General features: G+C 32.0%; 1 long non-coding RNA gene across 1 annotated transcript; it reads left to right on the top strand.

The window, feature by feature from the left end:
* Nucleotides 1-211: 211 nt before the first annotated feature.
* LOC115712108 (uncharacterized) lies at nt 212-3,929 on the top strand. The gene is made up of 3 exons (XR_004010790.2): nt 212-725; nt 1,575-1,633; nt 3,668-3,929. It is a non-coding gene; the product is annotated as an uncharacterized LOC115712108 (long non-coding RNA).
* Nucleotides 3,930-9,573: the final 5,644 nt, after the last annotated feature.

Raw genomic sequence — 9,573 nt, 5'->3', positions numbered from 1 at the left:
GACTTCCACCCAAAGAACTTCTTCCAGATCTTGTCCTTAATGGACTGAAAGAGTCCACTCTTACTTTTCCCAGCAGTACAAGGCCCAAATACTTATCATGGCACGACACAAGAGGAACACCCAAATCATAAGCCAACGTAATACACAAATCCCCATGCATACGAGGAGAGAAGCAAACCGCCGATTTATTAAGGTTAACTGACTAACACTACTACGAAAGGCATAATTCGCGACAGTCCCAAAAATGCTTTTTTTTGAACCCCGTCGCTAAAAAAATGGTGTAAGTGTTTAAAACGGTCGCCTATAGTACACTATAGGCGACAGTTTTAAACACTTGTATAAATTAAGCGACAGTTAATAAATGTAGAGAAAAAATTAAATAAAATATAATCAAATACTATTCCCCACGGTTTAGAACCGTCGGGCAAAGTATTAGCACCCGTAGCCCATACTTTGCTCCACGGTTTAAAACCGTCGGGAAAAGCCCTTTATAATAAAACGCGCGACAAACCCTCTACATTTCAGATCACGTTTTCCCTCTTATTTGCTCCAAACCCTCTCATTTGCCCCAAACCACGGTAAGACTCTCTCTCGTCCTTTATCATCGATTTCACTCACAACTCTCTCTCTCTCTCTCTCACGGTGACGCAGCTCTGCCACCACCGGTGACGCACCACTGACGCCTCTCCACTGCCGAGAGCCACTCCGCCGAGCGCCACCATCGTGTAAGCTGACCCCAAAAATCCCAAAGCCTTTCGCCCCTTAATTTTGATTATCTAGTCGTTTATGTATCCTTTTATCTTTGTTTATAATTATTGTTTTGTTTCTGGGTTTTGCGTATAATCTAAATCTACTATATGCTTCTTTGACTGGTTTTTCGGTATCTGGGTATATTATTAATTTTGTATAGTTTTGTAGAAGAAGTGATTTTTCTTTCCTCACTTGAATCTGTATGAATGGCGTTGCACTTTTATTTGTATTAACTCAATAGAGTATAGTATCATTTAGACTTGTTTAGGATTTATTAGGGTTATTAGCTATAATAAGGGGGGAAGGGCTTTGATTTTGTTTATAGATGTTAGATTTTGACAATTGTTTCAGGGATTTTGAGGTCATTAAGTTTACCAATTTGTGATTGGAAATAAATATTTTTTTCTCAGCGGCCTTACATAAATTTTATTATAATCTATTTCTTATTTTTTCTAGTATTTATACAAGCTTTTCCAGATTTTGGGATTATAATATTACCTCATTGTTTATTGCTGTATCTAAAAAGAACTGGTTTATACTCAGAAATTTTCTGTTATTTCAATTGGGTGTAATTATATTATTAGTTAAATTATTGTTAATAAAATGGTAGAATGTGATATTGAACCTTGATCCAACATATATATAATATATGCATATTTTAATATGTGATTATTAAATAAAGAAGTACAACAAGACATTCATATTCATGCAGAAAATTATAGAAGGGTGCATGATGTTATATGTTAAAGAATTTGAAAAAATTGATTAGTCTCAATTAAACATGTTAATTAACAATTGATGCATATTTTAAATTTAACTTTTAGGTATCGGGTCCGTTGCGTTGATTCAAGATTACACAAGTAGCTAGCTTTATTGGAGAAAGGTATAATCATTAAAACTTCAAAATTCTTTATTTAGTGGAGTTTGAATATCTTAGATATTTATCCGTAGTGAAATAGGTTCTGTGATTATACATGTACTGTGGTCGGATGGGTGGATAGTTTTAGTATTGTTAATGTTGTTTTGCATTGTTTCGTATTGTTTTGTGTGTTTGTTTTTTGTTTTTGTATGTTAGAAATTTTTGGGAACGTCCAATTACACTTGTTATGTTGCCGAAATTTCTGTTGTATAAGAATAAAATACATTAAAAATGCATAAATTTTAAATAAAAAATGTTAGAACTTAGTTAAAATTTATATGTGTGGTGATTAATGAACTTAAGATATAAATTTCTATCAGTAAAATTTATTTTTATAGCCCCATATCTATGATAATAAAGAATTATCAATTCAAAAAAGAATGTAGTGTAATGTACAAGGTCTCCACTCTTGATATCTTGTGACATCTCTGTTGTTTGAATATTTAGATTTGAACTTGCATTTGCATTAGAATTCAATGACTTAGGAGCTAAGGTTAGAATAAAGAACATGTTCATAAGCTTTCTTTTATAAATTTGATACATATGGTCTTGTTTAGAAGCATTCTGAGGCTCTATGTTCATTTTATTGTTTGGTAAGAAGTTTTTTTTAATATAAAGGCTTGTTTTGTGATAATTGGTATAAAACTTTATTGAATTAAAATTAATTTAATGAGTTTGGCTTAGTGAAGCTAAGAGGCTTTCATCATATTGACTGAGAGAAGAGTTGTGCAATGGCCACATCTTACTGTCACCATAGGAAAGCCATACCAATAGCATGGTATTTGGGCCTATTTTCCTTTGGAATGATATTTGGTCAAAGACTTTGCTTCTTTTTTTTTGTGCACTGCTATAGGAATGTCATACCATGGCTCCCTATTTAGCTAAGTTGGCATTTACTTTACAAGACACTAGTCTAGTGGCCAGGGATCTCCTCTGTATTTGGGCTTGATGCTATTAATAATTAAAAAGAACTTTACTGCAATGTTTGCATGGGAATGTGATAAATCATAATTGGGCGAATCACCATGTGAATAGTTTGTTGAATGCTTTGACAGTTGGTACTTGACAAAATGACATCTAGGTTTGGTTGGCAGTCAAATTAAGGACATCAATCTACAAGTATCTATATAAATTAAAAATAAAGTATATAATAAAAGTAATGATAAATGTATGAAAGGATATGCCTTGTTGTGATTCTATTCATTGGTATTACTCCTCTTTCATCGCATCTCATATATATACCCTCAAATGTTGCTTTGGATGTATGGACTAACTGTCCACCATATAATATATATAGCTATTCCTATAGTCCTTTTGCATTTGTAATGATTTAAAGATTATTTTTCATGTTTTTTTCTCTACTTATATTTTTTATTGTCATATTTAAGTCTTAATAACTAGTGTTGTATTGTCATTCGTTGGCTATTTTATATTTGATTCCCCTTGTTTTTAAATCTGAATGAGAATTTAGAAAAAATAATTTATAAACAAGCTATGTACCTAATTCAAGTTTGGTCTTGGTGCATTGTATAGGATTCGGTTGATGATTGCTTAGTTTATAATAGTTATTAAGAGAAAGGGCCTTTTTGTTTTATGTTGTTCTTATGCCAAATTAAGGGAATTTTTTAGTTTTTTTTTTCTTAGCTGGAAAAAGGAGTTTCATAGTTAATCTCCTTTCCCCTCTGCAAGCACATAGCTCCTGACAGTGCTAATTTGTGTAATTAAAATGTTACGCAATTTAAAGAGTATTTTTATGCTCAAGTCTTGGCATGATTCTAGAAGGGTGCATTAAAAGGGTAAAGAGGCATCTTAGAATTTTTTTTTCTTGAAACGAAGTTAGTAAAATTGACATCATAGTGATTATAAATAGATATGGAAATATGTGTTGCTAAGCTAAAAGATCCATTAGAAAAAAAAAAAATACAAGGAGCACTAGAAATTTATAGCCACATATATATTACTAATTAATATATAATTTCTTTCTATTTTCTTTTGTAGGGTAAGAGCAATCGTACTCAAATAACGAGATGAATATTCCGCGTGATCAGTGGATTGAATAGGCCCGAGCACACGCAGGGCGACAAGGGCTATTATGATGATTAGTTTTTATTTTTGTTTATACTTTACACTATAACCAGTTACTTTCATATAACTAAAGATTAATTAATATTTATACTTTATCTTTGAGTACGTAGTTTGTATATATTTCAATTTTTGTTCATTTTTAATTTATGTTTATACTTTATCTTAACTAATTAGTGACAATGTATAAATTAGTAAAAATTAATTAATGCGGAAGAAAAAAGTAGAAATTTTTAATTTTTTTTCCCTTTTTATGCAACTCAATGACTGGCAAAAACCGTCGTTGAAAAATACGAAATTTAAAATTAATCTGAAAATTTTACTATAAACGACAGTTTAAAACCGTGCCTATACCACTATAGGTGACGGTCTAAAACTGTGGCCTATAGTATAGGCCACGGTTTTAAACTGTAGCCTATACTATAGGCCACAGTTTTAAACTGTCGCCAATAGTGTTCATAATAGGCGACGGTTTTAAACCGTGGCTTATACTATTTGCCCGACAGTTTTTGACCATCGTCTATTCTACTCAGTATTCGCGACACTCGTATAGGCGACGGTTTTATGGACTGTCGGGAATTCTTTGGCTGACAGTCTAAAACCGACGGGAATTCCAGGTTTTTTAGTAGTGTAACCTGATGCTAGGGGTGCACACAGGTTGGGTTTTCGGATTTTCGGGGTTTCGGATTCGGGTTTTCGGGCTTCGGGTTTTGGAAGTGCACAACCGAACCCGGTATTCGAGTGTGCGGGTGCGCCGGGTATCAGGTCGGGTTTTTTCGGGTTGGGTGTAGTCGGGTTCGGGTCCTATTGGTATTCTATTAAATCAATTTTTTTTTTTTTTGCTGAACCTATTAAATCTATTTACTACATACGATAGTAATGATATTTTTTTTGTTTTTTGAATAATAGTAATGATATTAATTATTAGGGCCTATCATAGCATCTAAAGATGTGTGATAATAAATTAGTAATTATTTATTACTAAAAAAATGGTGCACGCCACATTGATATTTGATACAGTAATAAATTAGTATGTAATAGGCTTAGCTGTCAAATACTGAAGAATACCAAATTGGCTTCTTTTTGAAATAATATTAATTAGTAATGAATTAGGGGTGCACACGGCTTGAGACTTTGTGTGAGGGACTCGGTATTACCAATAGTCCAGTAAGCTTCTTTTTGAAATAATATTAATTATTAAATTAGTAATTAAGTATAATAATTATAACCCGACCAGGAAAAAATAAATAATCAAACCCGAAACTCGTTTGGCGTCTTTTCGGGTTGAACCCGACCCGACCAAACGGGTTTTTAGGTGATCGGTTTTTTTGGCGGCGGGTCGGGGCGGGTAGTCGGGTTTTCCAGGTTTACGGGTCTAAATGTGCACCCCTACCTGATGCCTCTTCATAACCCGATGCCCAATGATTTATTAAGGTTAACTAACTCACCTGATGCCTCTTCATACAACTCTCTTGATTTTCTTCAAGAAAGAAAAAACTATCATCAGCAAACAATAGATAAGAAATCATTGGGCTACGCCTCCCACAAACAAGATCCGTAATAGTTTTTTGGCCAATCTCATGCTTGATAATAGATGAAAGATCATTATCACATATAAGGAAATGGAATGGGGAAAGAGAGTCTCCTTGTCTAAGTCCACAGGTAGGAATAATATTCTCAATAATGTACCCATTAACATTCAGAGCATATGAAACCGTTGTAATGCATCTCATTACCAAAAATAGATCAAATGTATACTTCATTTTTATTTATAAAGAAAACGTAATCTAAAACAAAATTATATATTTCTTTATACATACAATTTTTTTCTTTTTTTTTTTTTTTGAATTTTTTATTTATTTTATTTTATTGTTGGTGGCATAAAAAAACAATAATTTATTTTATTTCGTTAGTAGTTATGTGATTTTTATTTTGAGTTATTATTTTGCAGTGTATAGTTAATTCAAAATATGGAATATACATTTAGTATGAATCAAATACACTTTAAATATAAAATAATACGAATTAAATTAAATTAAAAGCCCTAATTTCATACATATCTCCTTATCTGTATCACCATTTTGAAATGCAAATTTCACATCAACTTAATGTAAATTCACTTTAATACCGTACATTCTAACAATATATCCTTAATGTTTAATACTATCAATTGTTCTTACTTAATACTTATTATGGATTTTTTATAAATAGATATTTATTATCATTATAAACTAGTACAAAATGTTGTGTGTAATAATCTAGATATAATCATATAAATATATCTTTATATATTAAAAGTGTCTATCTAACGACAATTCTTGGTTTAACGTCAATTCTTGGTTTAACGATATTATTTTGTTTCCTCCGTTAACTTTAACAGAATATTCCCAATTAATTATTATTTTTTTAACAAAAATTTTATATTATTTTAAATCATTCGTTTAAATTGATAGATTGAATTCTTCAAATTTAATAACTAACACTAATATAAATAATATTAATAATAGGAGATATTTAGGATTTTAACAATATAATCCCGAACTCTCTGTTTGAAAAATAAAAATATATAATATAAGATAGAAATTTCAGTCGATTATTTTCTTCTTCTATTTTTATTTTTCTTGGTGAACTGCGATTTTGGGCTTCAAATCTTAACACCTTCTCTCTCCTCTCTAGATCTTACGCCACCGTTGATGGCGGTTCAGCCCTCTCCAACCAGAATCTCCTCCAATAGCTGTGTTCACCAGCAGTAGCAGTGTAGTATCAGCTTTTCAAAGAATATATATTTACTATGTATGATTACTATGTTTTTAAATATTATATTGTGCCAGAATATAAAATATCATTACACATTATAGATATCTAATAAAGCAGTGTATTTATGGGAATTGCATTTGGAACTCAGTGTATTTTTATTTATATATACTGTAAGATCCTTTCTTTTTTCTATACAACCAAACAGAGTGATACTATATTCATCGAACCGGAGAAGCTACAGTCGCGCGTCCCCGTCGATTGCCAGAGCAGGCTGGCTTTTGGGTCTTGGAGAAAAGAAGAAGACAAGCTTGCCCGATATAGTTAACGCGAGTTAGTCAGTTTTGCACGAACCTGTGGAAGAAGTTGAAGTTGTGGGTTAGGCTCCACAATGCGACAAACTGCGGAGGCTCGACAGTTCGATAAACGACGAGAAGAAAATATAATCGGTACACTGTTTCATAGTTTGTTTGCATCTCAGAATCGTGTACTATACATTGATAAGTTTAAGGTTAAATGCACCAATTAAATTTTTGTGAGATTCTGTAATTTATGTAGCTATGACCCTTATATTATTTGTTATCTTTTTTATCTGGTACAACTTATGTACTCAAATTTCATATATATTGTTCATTGGGTCTACATTAATTTCATTTTTTTTCTTTAATTTTGTATTTCATTTGGGTGATTTGATATCAGAAAGGAGATTTGTAAAGAGCAATGTCATCTTCTTCATCGAAAATATTGGATTTGGAGAGGACTTCTACCAAGATTCTCTCACATTTACGGTGTACACTTCATTTTCTCTCAATTTAGAGTGTTTTTCACTGAAATTTTGTTAGATTCATCAAATTAATTCCTTTATTTAATATAATAGTTAATTCACTCTAAATGTTTGTAGAAATGTCTCACTGATTTAGTTCTAAACCCATAAAAGTAGGTGAAGAACAAAGAAGACAAAAAGGAACAGCTGGTTGGGAGAAAAATTCTTTATAGCTTTTGGGTACTAAATCATGCTTTTTCTAAATAATTAAATGGGTTTACTTGAAGCTTTGAGTAAATTTGTATTATGTTTACCAGAATATGCTCAATAATTGTAATTTTGATTTAATTTCAGCGATGTAATCTCACTAATTACATGATTGTAAGAAGGATAATTGAGTGTGGTATATTTTTGTTTACAATATTTATTAATTGTTATTTAGACTTTTATTTTATGTGAATTAAGATACTCTACAGGTCTGAATTCGAAGAACACAAATTTAATTTTAGTTAGTTGCTTACAGTAGGAAGATAATCTTATACCTGGTTGGTTTTGTATTTAATTCACATTCTACATTTTGAACTTTGAGCTACCATCCTATTCTTTGTAATTGAGTTATGTTTGGAATCATGATGAATTGTTATTTGAGTTTTTCTATTCCATCAGCTTAACAAGCTATATTTTAAATGGCAGATGGAAGTGTTGATTCTAACATTTATTAGAGTTGTGGATCTTTACAATTATGCAAGATTAATTCTGAAAAGGCAAAGAAAGGTAATAAAGGTAGTGGATTAGTCATGTGTGGTTATGAAGATATAAACAAACCTTAGACTTCAATTACACTTCTTGTATGTTCTCTTAAGTTATACACTGCATGTAACTTTTATATCCTTTGCTCTGATTTTCCGTCATTGTAATATGTTTTCGTGTGTATGCACATTTAATTAATTCTCTCTTTTTCTTTTACGGAGCTGAGAGCTTTTTTTCCCTTGGGAAGTTTTGAGTATTTCTCTATTTTCATTAGTGTTGCCTCATGATAGTGGCTGTCTCTGTTCAACTCTGAGTGTTAGTTTTCAGCTATGAATAATTAGAAAAAGATCTGAATGTGTTAGATACATTCACCTTAATTTTTGTAATTGGGATTATGGTATAAGTATATTTGAATCATTATGATGTATAAAAGAGGCATTTTCTCTCTCTCTTTTGGGGATATAGTTGATTAAATAATAATATAAAAAAGTAACATTTAGATACTCTTTTAATTTAATTTTATAAGATTAGTTTATGCCATGACAATGAAAAACACCATCATATTTCAAAGTAGCACGATCTAGCCACCCAAACAATTTTGATTCAAAAATCAAATGCTCAATCGTAACATCATAATCGTAGAACACGAGACCAATTTCAATCATAGGTTTATATATATAATTATGGCATAAAACAAATCGTTTTAAAAAATAACTTACAATTAGTTATCGAATTCTTAAACAAAAACCACTAGAACTTAAATAAAACTAATATTTACGTGGCTCGCCACGTAACTTTCATCTAGTATATATATATATATATTTATATATTTATAAATCGTGTCATACCGAAGCAAATACATTTATAAACCATATTGATAAATTTACAGATGACTATAAGATTATACAATATTGCGGTTGACAAAATCAAATTTCAACCATTAAAGAACTACCAATTATATGAATTTTGTTATGATGAATGTGTAGAAGTTGAAATCGGCCAACATTGGATGGTATTGGACTAGGGAAATTTGATTTTCTATACTTAGAAAATCAAAAAAAAATTTCTCTAAACCAAAAATTTAAAACCTAAAAAAACTATTCCTTTTTTTTCAAAACTCCAAAAATACCCCGCTCACAATATTCTCTCTCTCTGCATCATCTCTCTCTCCCTCTATCTCACCCCAACCGCCCACCCTCACCCGAACCACCCTCACCCACCCACGTCAACCCCAACGCCGATCACCACCCTCACCCCCGTCGACCACGACCCCAACCCCTCCGACCCCAACCCCAACCCGAAAGAGCAACCCCAGTCTCTGAAACTTTTTTTTTTCCTGCGATTTGAGAGAGGGAAGAAGACAGAGGTCCGATGGTCGGACCTTGGGGGTCCGATGGGTCCGACCATCGGACCCATCGGACCTTCAAGGTCCGACCGTCTTTTAAATTTTTTTTTTTTTCTGCGATTTTGGAGAGAGAGGAAGAAAGAGGTCCGATGGTCGGACCTTCGGGTCCGATGGGTCCGATGGTAAGGTCCGACCGGCTTTTAATTTTTT

The sequence above is a fragment of the Cannabis sativa genome, chromosome 8 (assembly GCF_029168945.1).
Source record: "Cannabis sativa cultivar Pink pepper isolate KNU-18-1 chromosome 8, ASM2916894v1, whole genome shotgun sequence".
NCBI lineage: Eukaryota > Viridiplantae > Streptophyta > Magnoliopsida > Rosales > Cannabaceae > Cannabis > Cannabis sativa.
Note: the sequence above shows the minus strand (reverse complement) of the source record. Positions and strands in the feature narration are given on the sequence as shown.